Here is a 13,577-nt window from a genome sequence, read left to right on the forward strand (position 1 = left end):
CCAGCAGGGGAATAACAGGACAAAGTGCTTAGATTAGCAGTTTCACCAACTCTCTCCTACCTAGTACTTTCCCTGGCAGAAGACCCACAAGTCATGTGTAATCTATTTAAAGTGCCATCTCCCCCTCCTCTTTTACACCAACTGATAGCCTACAAGGATTCATTGGTAAAGCCATTAGCTGCACTGTGTACATTACTGACAACTACTGGTCTCTTGTTTGCCTATTCTAGTTGTGTCAAGCAATCATCATAAAACTCGACTTCCAATTGCCCTTTGTGTTTGAGGGTGGACCGGGGTGTAAAACACATCTCATTTTTGTAATGTAGTTGTTTGCACTCAATTACTCTTCATTATCATCTGTAAAATAGCCATTGTTTCCCACAGCTATGTCAGCAAACACATCAGTTTCTTGAAAAGCAGCTGTTACCCAGAGATGTAGCAGAGCTGAACTTGTCACTTGGCACAATGTGTAGTTTTCAAACTACAGCATTTTCATAAGGCAGAAAGGAAACTGTTAAATGAGCGGATAACATCGAGACAGTGCATCAAGGCCGGTCAATAATATAAATTGTGATTGATGTCTCAGGCTCTCGGCTTTTGATATTTATCTTACAATCTTATCCTCTTATTGGAAACAAAGTAGCGTTAAAATAGAATGTCTATAGCTGTCATCCTTGTTATGTCTGATAATAAATAGTACGAGACAATTAAGTTAAGTGAGTAACAATTCTTCATAACCAAAATCTAGACAGCAGATTCCAGACTTCATTCCAGGCGGTCACAGGAGGTAACTTTTGATGCAGCTGATTTAGAAACCAGAGACATCATTCATGGAAGGGAAACAGACAATGTAAGATGGAGCTGATCAGGTAGAGACAGCCACATGTCACATCAATTTCCCTGTACTCGTCTGTATGCAGCCAAACATACAGTAAAAAATACGCACACGGCTCCTTTAAAAAAACAAAAACACAATAAAAATAATAAATAAATATAGAATATATATATATATATATATATATATATATACACGCACACATAAATATGTTATATATAATATTTTATATTACTGTTTTCTCTGTGCAATATTTGAATAGTAAAGCATCTCTAAGGACTCCCGCAGCTTTAGAACTATAAGTCCCAGCATGCCCTTGTTGCATAAACTGCAGTTAAAGAAACAATGGGACAGATTTCCTATTTCTGTCTAAGATCTAAAGGGTGTTTTACTCGGGCCGATTATCGTGCAGACGATCGTTCATATAACGCTCGTTGCCGATAATTGCCCTGTGTAAACAGGGCAGCGATCAGCAGATGAACGAGCAATCGCTCAATCATCTGCTGGTCGTATCATTTTAAAAAGTGAAATATTATCGTTGTCGGCAGCGCGTCTCACAACAGGGAGATGAACTGCCGACATGATAATAATGTATGGGGACGAGCAATCGGAGTAACGACCGCTTGTCCCCATCCATAGCTCTGCGTGACAGGAGCAAACGAGCGCCGATCAACGATGTCTCATTGATTGGCGTTCACTGCACCGGCTGATTGTCGGCCGGTGTAAAAGGCCCTTAACTTAGACCAGGCAGTCTCAAGATGCGCCAAATTTATCAGTGGCCCACGTTGTATAATAAATTTGGCGCAAGACATGTTAGACACTTTTCCTTATACCAACTCTACTAGTTTCTGTTTGGTGCATTTTAAGCCACGCTCCCTTTTCTAGACACTGTTTAAAAGTGTCTAGTGAGGCGCAAAACATCTGTTCCTAAATTAGACTAAAAATAAATGCAGCAAAAGGCGTGAATTGCGGCAATATTTGGTGCTTTTTTTTTAACGCAGACACAATAGTAAATCTGCCCCAATCTGAATTTTAATTGACGCTCCCCGGCAATCAGCTGAAACCCCCCAGTGAACAGCCGATATGGCCAGAAGAATACAATTCCCTCGTAGTGTCCACTGAGCCGCCCATGTAAGACATGTAAGGCCACTTTTACACAGGAGTATTTTGCATCAGTATTTGTAAGGGTATGTTCACACGGCAGCGTCCGTAACGGCTGAAATTACGAGGCTGTTTTCAGGAGAAAACAGCAACGTAATTTCAGCCGTAATGGAATGTTGAGGCGCTTTTTGCTGCGTCCATTACGGACGTTAAATGGAGCTGGTTTTCCATGGAGTCCATGGAAAACGGCTCCATTTACGTCTGAAGAAGTGACAGGCACTTCAAAGACGCGGGCGTCTTTTTTACGCCCCGCCTTTTGAAAAAAATGACCGTCTGCACAGAACATCGTAAGACCCATTCTAATGAATGGGCAGATGTTTGCCGACGCTTTGGAGCCTCTATTTCGGACATAATTCGGGGCAAAAACGCCCGAATTACGTCCGTAAATAGTGTGTGTGAACATACCCTAAGCCAAAACCAGGAGTAGATGCAAAGAAGGGGAAAGGTACAAATCTTTCCATTATACTTTTTCTCTGTGTCACGTCCCTCCAGGTTTTGACTTCCAAATACGGATGTAAAATACTGACCAAAATACTGCCATGTGAAAAAGACTAAAGGCAGGGTCCACCAGAGTGAGCGTCAATCTCTGTCAGCGGCTCTCCGCTCTGGCTACTAGTGAGGAGTATCTCAATCTATTACATCCATTTACCCTATGGCTATATTCACATGAACGTAGCCAACCTCAAACCACAAAAACTGCAGTTTTTCACGTCCGAGGTGCGCCCATGCTGGACGCGTTGTCACGGATCCCCCATAAACTAGGGACTATGGAGGGATGCGTGACACGCAGTAAAATAGGACATTTCCTATTTTTTCAAGGACCCTTTACACGCTCCGTTGAAACAACTGTCATGTGAACGGCCCCATTGAAATTCATGAGTCCGTGTGACGACCGTCACACGTACGAGATACACACGCTCGTCTGAATGAGCCCTAATAGGGGATATGGAAAGGTGTTCTGGTGAGAACCTCTTTAACCCCAAATTTTGCACTAAGAGGTGCAAGAAGCTAAAATATGGGGCTTGGGGGTCACTGGAGTGGTGGTGATTTTCTGTCCTTTACAATCAAAATTGCAGAATTTTCAGGTTTTGCGTGGAGTTAGCCTGAAGCAATACAGAGATAAAATGGAAAATCTCTCTATAACGTATCTGTGTGTAGCTCCAGGTTTTATTACACATTGCAGCAGTAACACGGCAAAACATACGAACAACAATTTTACTTGTGGTTTTCATGGTCTGCGGTCTTTTCCATTGCAGCCAGTGTGGGAAGAAACAAGACCTGAATTATGTGTGAATTTATCAATTCGACTACACTTAGTCCAGTCAAGCTGTATTTCTGATGGTTTCATTTTAATAACATGAAGATGAAGGTACGTCATTTCTCAAAGGTGCCAAAAAGGGTTAAATCAGCAGCAGTAGAGCTGAGTAAGAATACTTGTCAATACTGATCGGAGAAGAGCTGCTGACTGACAGTGCCCCCCCCCCCCCCTGAAGGAACACCGGCACGTCTTTTAATAACATCACCAAACTCCCATTTTAACCCTTTATGGGTATCTTGTGGATGCCATTGTTTAGGGCACTGGTAATAAGTTGCATCCTGTATTTTAGTCCAGACTCGCATTCACAGTTTTGTTGGTTGTTAATTGAAACAGTCTACACAGCCTCAACCGATCCTTTTTCCTACATCAGATTACTGTATAGTGCTTGGAGTAATGACTATACCAGAATGCAAATCACCAGAGCATGTTCTGTGCAGACGCTGAGCCAGTAAAAAATGTGGGGAGATTTCAGCTCTGAAGCCAGCAAAATTGTGAATGCAGCACTGGACTATAATATCAAACCACGGTCGTATGCATGGGCCATAGAAATTAATGGGTACGCAAAAATGCGGATTAATTGAGGACGCAAATGCACGGTCGTATGCATGAGGCCTAAGCAGAGAGAGGGTGCTGAATTGCTAATACATAAGCTATTCCTATGCTACTGCCCCAGCCTTTATATAAAGAAATTATAATATTGCAAAGAAATAAAGTTATTTAGGTACATTGTAAAGGGATTGATTATAATATATATATATATACACCTATATATACCTGGCTGAATTTTTCTTTAACATACAGGTATAGTTTAGAGTGGCTGTCATTATTTGCGGAGCTCAGCACCACCACTTGTAATGTATTGTAACTGTTAGGGCATGACCACACATGGCGGATTTCCTCCGCAACTGTCCGCATCAATGCCGCACAGAATCTGCGTTGCAGATTCTGCAGCGGATCTGCCCAAAATGTGCAGAAAATTGATGCGGACTAGCTGCTGCGGACTGCGGGAAAAGTGCTTCCCTTTTCCCTATCAGTGCAGGATAGAGAGAAGGGACAGCACTTTCCCTAGGGAAAGTAAAAGAATTTCATACTTACCGGCCGTTGTCTTGGTGACGCGTCCCTCTTTCGGCATCCAGCCCGACCTCCCTGGATGACGCGGCAGTCCATGTGACCGCTGCAGCCTGTGCTTGGCCTGTGATTGGCTGCAGCCGTCACTTAGACTGAAACGTCATCCTGGGAGGCCGGACTGGAGACAGACGCAGGGAGTTCTCGGTAAGTATGAACTTATATGTTTTTTACAGATACATGTATATTGAGATCGGTAGTCACTGTCCCGGGTGCAGAAACAGTTACTGCCGATCGCTTAACTCTTTCAGCACCCTGGACAGTGACTATTTACAGACGTCTCCTAGCAACGCTCCCGTCATTACGGGAGCCCCATTGACTTCCTCAGTCTGGCTGTAGACCTAGAAATACATAGGTCCAGCCAGAATGAAGAAATGTCATGGTAGTAAAAACAATACGCTCCGCAGCACACATAAGATCTGCGGACTTCATTGCGGAATTTTGACTTTCCATTGAAGTCAATGGAGAAATTCCGCCATGAGTCCGCCACTGCTCCGCAACAGACAGAGCATGCTGCGGACACCAAATTCCGCTCCGCAGCCTATGCTCCACAGCGGAATTTTACGCCTCGTCTAAACGAACACTGCTAAATTAAAGTGTAAGTCAATGGACAAACGGCACCGCTGCGGATTAACGCTGCGGAGTGTCCGCAGCGGAATTTAAGTGAAATTCCGCCACGTGTGAACCCGCCCTAACAAGCAGGATTTATGTTACTGAGTTTCCCATAGTGAGTTTATTTAGTAAAGCCATTCAACCATGCGACTAGTAAGACTCTATGCTTCTCCTACACGTCTCACAAATGGAAACACTTCTTCCCAGATGGAAAAGGAAATTGGTTACCTTTTTTCTATAAAATATGTGTTGTAGCAGGTTTCCGAGTGTAGTTTACTGTGCAAATTCACCCAGTATAATCTAAGCCCACACACCCACACTTCTATCTATGCTGCAGATGCTAGACTACCACAGTTCACAGATGTGCTATTTTCTCCAGTGTCAGCTGCTATAAAGAAGGTTGCATTGGACTTTAAGTAAAACACTTGCATGTGATCTGAATGTTTATCGAAAACAGCGACAGAAAAAATAATCCTCACTTTCACTTTAGTGCTATAGCCATAGGACAATTCAGATGTGCAAATCTGAGACGAGGAAACATGGCTTGTTAGGTGTGCTCGGACTTGTAGTTTTCAATTTCCCATAATGTAACCCTGAATACAACGGAAGAAATCATACTTAGGCCTTATTCACACGAGCGTAGTTCACGTCCGTGATACGCACGTGAAAATCACGCTCGTCGCACGGGCCTATGTAACTCAATGGGGCCGTTCAGACAGTCCATGATTTTCACACAGTGTGTGTCCGCTGAGTAAAACTCACGACATGTCCTATACTTGAGCGGTTTTCGCGCATCACGCAACCATTGAAGTCAATGGGTGCGTGAAAATCACGCGCGGCACACGGACGCTCTTCCGTGTGCTGCGCGTGATTTGCGCAACAGTTGTTTAACCCCTTAACGCTCAGCGACGTAATATGCCGTCCCGCTGACCGACCCGTTCGCGCTCAGCGACGGAATATTAGGCCGCGGGAGTAACGGCCATTTCGGCCGTCTTCCCGACACATACAGCGGGGACCGACATATAGCGGGGACCGATCGCTGTGTTCCTGCTGATTAACCCCTAAAAAGCCGCGATCACTATTGAACGCTTAAGCTACCATCGCCAGCCTGCTACACGATAGCATCCGGCGATCGTGACTATGGCAACCGGACACCTAACAATGGCGTCCGGCTATGCCATCGACGGAAGCCTAGTGGGTCCTGACAAAGTCAGGACCCACTATGCTTGCTGTCAGTGAGTAGCTGACAGCTCTAATACACTGCACTACGCATGTAGTGCAGTGTATTATAATAGCAATCAGGTCCTCCTGCCCTCAAGTCCCCTAGTGGGACAAAGTAATAAAGTAAAAAAAAAAGATGTGTAAAAATAAGAAAATAAAAGTTTTAAAAGTAATAAAACTAAAAATCCCCCTTTTTCCCTTATCAGTCATTTATTATTAATAAAAATATATAAACAAACAAACAAATAAACTATACATAATTGGTATCGCCGCGTCCGTAACGGCCTGAACTACAAAATTATCTCATTATTTATCCCGCACGGTGAACGCCGTAAAAGAAAATAATAATAAACCGTACCACAATCACAATTGTTTGGTCACTTCACCTCCCAAAAAATGGAATAAAAAGAGATCAAAAAGTCGCATGTACCTAAAAATGGTCCTGATCGAAACTACAGTTCGTTACGCAAAAAACACGTCCTCGCACGGCTTTCTTGATGGTAAAATAAAAGTTATGGCTCTTAGAATAAGGCAACGCAAAAAGTAAATCATTTTTACAAAAAGTATTTTATTGTGCAAACGCCATAAGACATAAAAAAAACTATAAACATCTGGTATCGCCGTAATCGTATCGCCACGCAAAATAAAGAGAATATGTCATTTATAGCGCACGGTGAACGCTGCAAAAAAAATTGAATAAAAAAACAATAGTAGAATTGCTGTTTTTTAGTCACCACGCCACTTAAAAATAGAATAAAAACTGATCAAAAAGTCGCATGCACCCCAAGAAAACTACAATGGATTCCTCAAGGGGTCTAGTTTCCAAAATGGGGTCACTTTTGGGGGGTTTCCACTGTTTTGGCACCACAAGACCTCTTCAAACCGGACATGGTGCCTAATAAAAAGGAGGGCTCAAAATCCACTAGATGCTTCTTTGCTTCGGAGGCCGGTGCTTCAGTCCATTACCGCACTAGGGCCACATGTGGGATATTTCTCAAAAATGCAGAATCTGGGCAATAAGTATTGAGTTGCGTTTCTCTAATAAAACCTTTTGTGTTATAAAAAAAATGGTATAAACAGGATTTTCGGACAAAAAAAAATGTAAATTTCACCTCTACTTTGCTCTAAATTCCTGTGAAACACCTAAAGGGTTAATAAACTTTCTAAATGCTGTTGTGAATACTTTGAGGGGTCTAGCTTCTAAAATGGGGTATTTCATAGGGGTTTCTAATATATAGGTCCCTCAAAGCAACTTCAGATCTGAACTGGAACCTAAAAAATAAAATAAATTAGTCAATACTTCGCTTCTTACATTATACTGATAATGAGCCGTGCCCACCCCGAGATGACCCCAGTTTTGACCGTTTGTATAAACAGAGACCCCTATTAGACCGTTTCAGTGCCCGGTTTTCCCAAGCATACACCCCCGAGAAGTGTATTTCTATTGATGAGTCCTTGGTAGATTTTAAAGGGAGGCTTCAATTCCGCCAGTACCTGCCGGATAAGAGGGCAAGGTATGACGTGAAGATGTATAAGCTATGCGAGAGTGCATCAGGGTATACCTACAAATTTAGGATATATGAAGGGAAGGTTACCATTATTCAGCCCCCAGAATGACCCCCCTTACTGGGAGTTAATGCAAAAATTGTGTGGGATTTGGTGCACCCACTGCTGGACCAGGGTTACCACCTCTACCTGGATAATTTTTATAGCAGGGTCCCACTCTTCAAGTGCCTCGCTTCCAGAAGTCCTGCGGCATGCAGCACTGCTAGAAGAAATCTGAGAGGCCTCCCTAAGACTCTGCTTGGGCAAACACTCAGAAGGGGTGAGAGCAGGGCACAATCTAGCAGCAACATATTGTGTGTCAAGTACAAGGACAAGAGAGATGTCACACCAGTACCCATGTACCTGTACGAGGTACCAGTACAGAGACCCCCAAACCAGACTGCATCCTGGACTACAATAGGTACATGGGAGGGATGGACTTGTCAGATCAAGTCCTGAAGCCCTACAGCGCCATGCGGTGTGGTATAAGAAGCTGGCCGGGCACATCATACAGATGGCATTGTACAATGTGTACGTGCTACGTCGATGTACAGGCCAGAGGGGAACTTTCCTGGAATTTCAAGAGGTGATTTTCAAGAACCTAATCTTTAGGGACCAGGAGGGGGGGGGGCACCCAGTACTTCTGGAAGCGAGGCCACACGCATCGTACCAGGGCAACACTTTCCAGGAGAAGTTCCCCAAACTGGCAAGAAGGGAAAAAGTCATTTTCAGCCAAAACTACATATTGGAAAAAATGTATTTTGTTTTAATTCCCAGCCCAATTCAAATAAGTTCTGTGAAAAAACTATGGGGTCAAAATGGTCACAACACCCATAAATGAATTCCTTGAGGGGTGTCATTTCCAAAATGGGGTCATTTCTGGTTGGTTTCCATTGCTTTGATACCTCTGGGGCTCTGCAAATGCGACATGGCACCCAAAAACCAATCCAGCTAATCTCGACTCCAACAAACACATAGCGCTCCTTTCCTTCTGAGCCCTCCCATGGGCCCAAACCGCAGTTTATCACCACAAATGGGGTATTGCCGCACTAAGGACAAATTGGGCAACAAAATGGGGCATTTTGTTCCCTGTGAAAATAAGAAATTTTGATCACAAATGACATCTTATTGGAAAAAATTCCATTTTTTTAATTTCACAGCCCAATTCAAATAGGTGCTGTGAAAAAACTGTGCGGTCAAAATGATAACAACAACCATAAATGAATTCCTTGAGGGGTGTAGTTTCCAAAATGGGGTCACTATTGGGGGATTCCTACTGTTTTGGCACCTCAACACCTCTTCAAACCTGGCATGCTGCCTAAAATATATTATAATAAAAAAGAGGCCTCAAAATGCACTAGGTGCTTCTTTGCTTCTAGGGCTTGTGTTTTAGTCCACGAGCGCACTAGAGCCACATGTGGGACATTTCTAAAAACTGCAGAATCTGGACAATACATATTTAGTAGTATTTCTCTGGTAAAACCTTGTGTGTTACAGAAAAAAAATTGAATAAAACTTAAGTTCAGCAAGAAAAATGACGTTTGCAAATTTCACCTCCACTTTGCTGTGAAATGCCTGAAGGGTTAAAAAAAACGTTCTAAATGCTGTTTTGAATACTTTGAGGGGTCTAGTTTTTAAAATGGGGTGTTTTATCAGGGTTTCGAATACATATGCCCCTCAAAGCCACTTCAGAACTGAAGAGGTACCTTAAAAAAAAGGCTTTTGAAATTTTCTTAAAAATATGAGAAATTGCTGTTTATGTTCTAAGCCTTGTAACGTCCAAGAAAAATAAAAGAATGTTCAAAAAATGATGCCAATCTAAAGTAGACATATGGGAAATGTGAACTAGTACTATTTTGGGTGGTATAACCGTCTGTTTTACAAGCAGATGCATTTAAATTCTGAAAAATGCTATTCACCAATAAACACTGAATATATCGATCAAATTTTACCACGAACATGAAGCCCAATGTGTCACGAGAAAACAATCTCAGAATCGCTTGGATAGGTTTAAGTATTCCGACGTTATTACCACATAAAGTGAAATATGTCAGATTTGAAAAATGGGCTCTGAGCCTTAAGGCCCAAACTAGGCTGCGTCCTTAAGGGGTTAAGAAATGAAGGCAAAAATAAAACCACCTCCTTAATTTTTGATTTTAACCCCTTCCCGACATTCCGCCGTATATATACGGCGCACGCCAGGTGGGGGAATATGGAGCGGGCTCACGGGCTGAGTCCGCTCCATAGAGTGAGTGTGTCGGCTGTGTGTTACAGCCGACACTTCCGGGTTATGAGTGGGATCGCGCTTTAGCGCGATCCCGCTTGTTTAACCCGTTAAATGCCGCGTTCAATAGAGATCGCAGCATTTAAATTACTAAAAACAGGGGGGCGACCCCCTGTAACGTCTCAACGGCCCCCCCGCGGCAAGATCGGGGGGAGCCGTTGGTTCACATAAAATAATTAAAAGTTCAAAAAACCCCCCTTTTTCCATTTTCCCCTAGAGCATAGAAAACAATTAAATAAATAAACATAATTGGTATCGCCGCGTCCGTAAAAGTCTGACCTATTACAATATATCATTATTTAACCCGCACGGAGAACGCCGTAAAAAAAAAAAATTGTAAACGCCAGAATCTATTTTTTGTTCACCTAATCTCCCACAAAAAATTTAATATAAACTGATCAAACCGTCACATTTAGACCAAAATGGTATTATTAAAAACTACAGCTTATCCCGCAAAAAAATAAGCCCTTATACAACTTAATCGACGGAAAAATAAAGAAGTTACGGCTCTCGGAATTTGGCGAAACAAAATAAATTTTCTTTTTTACACTTAGGTTTTTACTTGTAAAAGTAGTAAAATATAGAAAAAACTACATATATTTGGTATTGGCGTAATCGTATTGACCCATAGAATAAAATTAACATGTTGTTTTAATTGTACAGTGAATTCCGTAAAAATGGCGCGCAAAAAACCATGGAGGAATCGCTGTTTTTTTTCATTTTCTACCCCACAAATAATTTTTTCCGGTTTCCCAGTACATTATACGGCAAAATAAATGGTGCTACGAAAAACTACAACTTGTACCGCAAAAATCAAGTCCTCATAGTACTATATCGACGGAAAAATAAAGGCGTTATGGCCTTTGGAAGGTGGGGAGGGAAAAACAAAAATGAAAATCTGAAAAAGGGCTGCGGCGTGAAAGGGTTAAACATAAAAACAGAGTGTCATAACGATGCCGTATGCGTGAAAATCACGCAGACACGCACCATACACAGATGTCACACGGAACTGCAACGCGCGCAAAATGCTGCGTTTTTTTTGCACGCGCAAAACGCTGCGTTTTTTTTGCGAGCGCAAAACGCACACGTTCGTTTGAATCAGGCCTAAATGTATCATTGCATACGTAATAAGTATTTTAATCAGGAGTCTGGAATCAGGTGAAAGCTGCTAATAACCAATGTGGGAGCTGCAACACCAGTCATAATAGTCACCCAACTTTCCCAGAATCAGTGCAACATATTTCTTTTTTTTTTAGAACATCATTTTATTTAGTGGGATGGGGATATTAAAAATGTAATCTGATTAATTGCTCATAGGGATTTTCCATTAATTGATATTTATTACCTATCCGCATACATATCTGAATAGTGGGGGTCCGATCGCTGGGACCTCTACCGATCCCGAAAACGGCAGTCCCGTAGAAAGTGAATGGAGCGGTGGTTGAGAATGTGCAGTACCGCTCTATTCATATGGGTGCACAGTGAATGCAAGGTAAGCTTGTTCTCGTTATCGGTGGGGGTCCTGTGTTCCAGCTATAAAAACGTGTGAGTATGATCCAAAAACTTTTCCCTGTCCTGGGCTCACAACGACCCATGTCACATTGCATTTAGTTGTGTTCGGATGATGAAGACAATAACCCTGACATGATGAAGACAATTGTGAATGATTGGGCTCCTGCTGTGGTTTACAATGCAGAGAGATACTGTGGTGTGTAAGGACTTGCCAACAATCTGCAGATTAAGCTTATTTCCAATGCACTGCATATCCATGGCCATTCCATCAGTGAAAGTCTGTACGGCCAAAACATAATGTTTTGCTGTCACGTATCAGCAGGGCTAAGTACTGCCCATCGGATCTGGAGTTAGATCCAGTATACACTGTGATTTGTGATCATGTGCTCTGCTATTTTATATGTTATATTCTTCATAAAGCCTCATTCAGACAGACGTATTGTTCCCATGTTGTACTGTCCGTATTCCAGATTTAACACCCAGATCCATACTGAACCAAAAATTACTGCACCCTAGATGCCAGTGTTGTGCTTTAAGTTCAGCAGAACTATAGGGGTTTGGGCCATACATCCAGAATATGAACAGTTAGGCTATGTTCACACGCTAAACTAAAAACGACTGTAAAGTACGGAGCTGTTTCAAGTCGTTTTTAAAACCACAAATGTTTTTTTTATGCAGTATTTGGAGCTGTATTTCTATTGACCCAATGAAAAACGGCTCCAAACCGCCGTGGAAAAAAATGCCCTGTCGGAACAAAATGCAGTTTTTTCCATTGAAATCAATGGCCACATGTTTGGAGGCGTTCAGCTTCTGTATTTTCAGCATCTTTTTTGGGTGTTTACGGCCCGAAAAACGGTTGAAAATAAGCCGTGTGAATATACCCTAACCATAGGTTTCAAAAGCCCATCAGGATGAGGCCTATTTATATGATTAGCAATATTTTATAATACCCAAAATTTAATTGTGCAACAGTAAATAGAACTTAAGGCAATACTGTAAAAAAAAATAAAAAAATATGAAACTAGACAAAGACATTTTTTATTAACTGTAAAAAGAAAAAAGGGATTTATAATTATTTTACTGATTTTTACATTAGGTCTTATATTATTTGTGGGATTCATTTTATTTTTTTACTTTTTTAGACTTTATAATCTAAGGGCAGTTTTGATGCCTGTATATGTCTGTAAGGCTCTGTTCACATCTGCGTTGGGGTCCTGTTCTGACGTTCCGTCTGAGCTTTCCGTCAGAACAGGACCTTGAGCAGACACAAACTGAAGCCGACAGAATCACCATTGACTTCAATGGTGACGGATCCGGTGCCCGTGGTTTCCGTTTCTCTCTTTTGTGTACCGGATCAGTCGTTTTGCTGGAAGCAAAAGCTCCGACGGAACATCAGAACGGGACCCCAACACAGATGTGAACAGAGCCTAACTGATTTTATTTATTTTTTTTAAACAAATTTTATTTCTTACATTTTTTTAATTTAATAGATATATTGAATGCTTTTGTAATCCTGTTCCTATATTTAATTTTGATCTAAAATAAAATAAAAAACAGTAATAATTTAAATAATAGCAATAATAATAGTAATAATAATAATAAAAAATCTATTCAGCAGATCCTTATGGCAGGAAAGCTGGATAACAAATAATATGGATGCCACTACAGCTTCCACAGACGTTGTCCCTGCATAGTTGTGCCAGTTCCGTATCACTATGTAACTATGCAGATTTTCTCTTCAGTTAAGTGCCAACTTGGACGGAGCATTTTCAGACAGCCATAATCGCTACCACTCATAGAATTTTTTTTAACAAAGGATAGACGAGGGCAACGGTAAGGTTTATATTTACTGGAAATTATTTATTGCATAAAAAATCTATATTTTATTTTTTATGCAAAGGCAAAAGTAATGACCACAATTGACATGTTAATAATTGTACTTGTCTGAATACTAGAGATTCCAC

The sequence above is a fragment of the Rhinoderma darwinii genome, chromosome 1, assembly GCF_050947455.1.
Source record: "Rhinoderma darwinii isolate aRhiDar2 chromosome 1, aRhiDar2.hap1, whole genome shotgun sequence".
NCBI classification, from domain to species: Eukaryota; Metazoa; Chordata; class Amphibia; order Anura; family Rhinodermatidae; genus Rhinoderma; species Rhinoderma darwinii.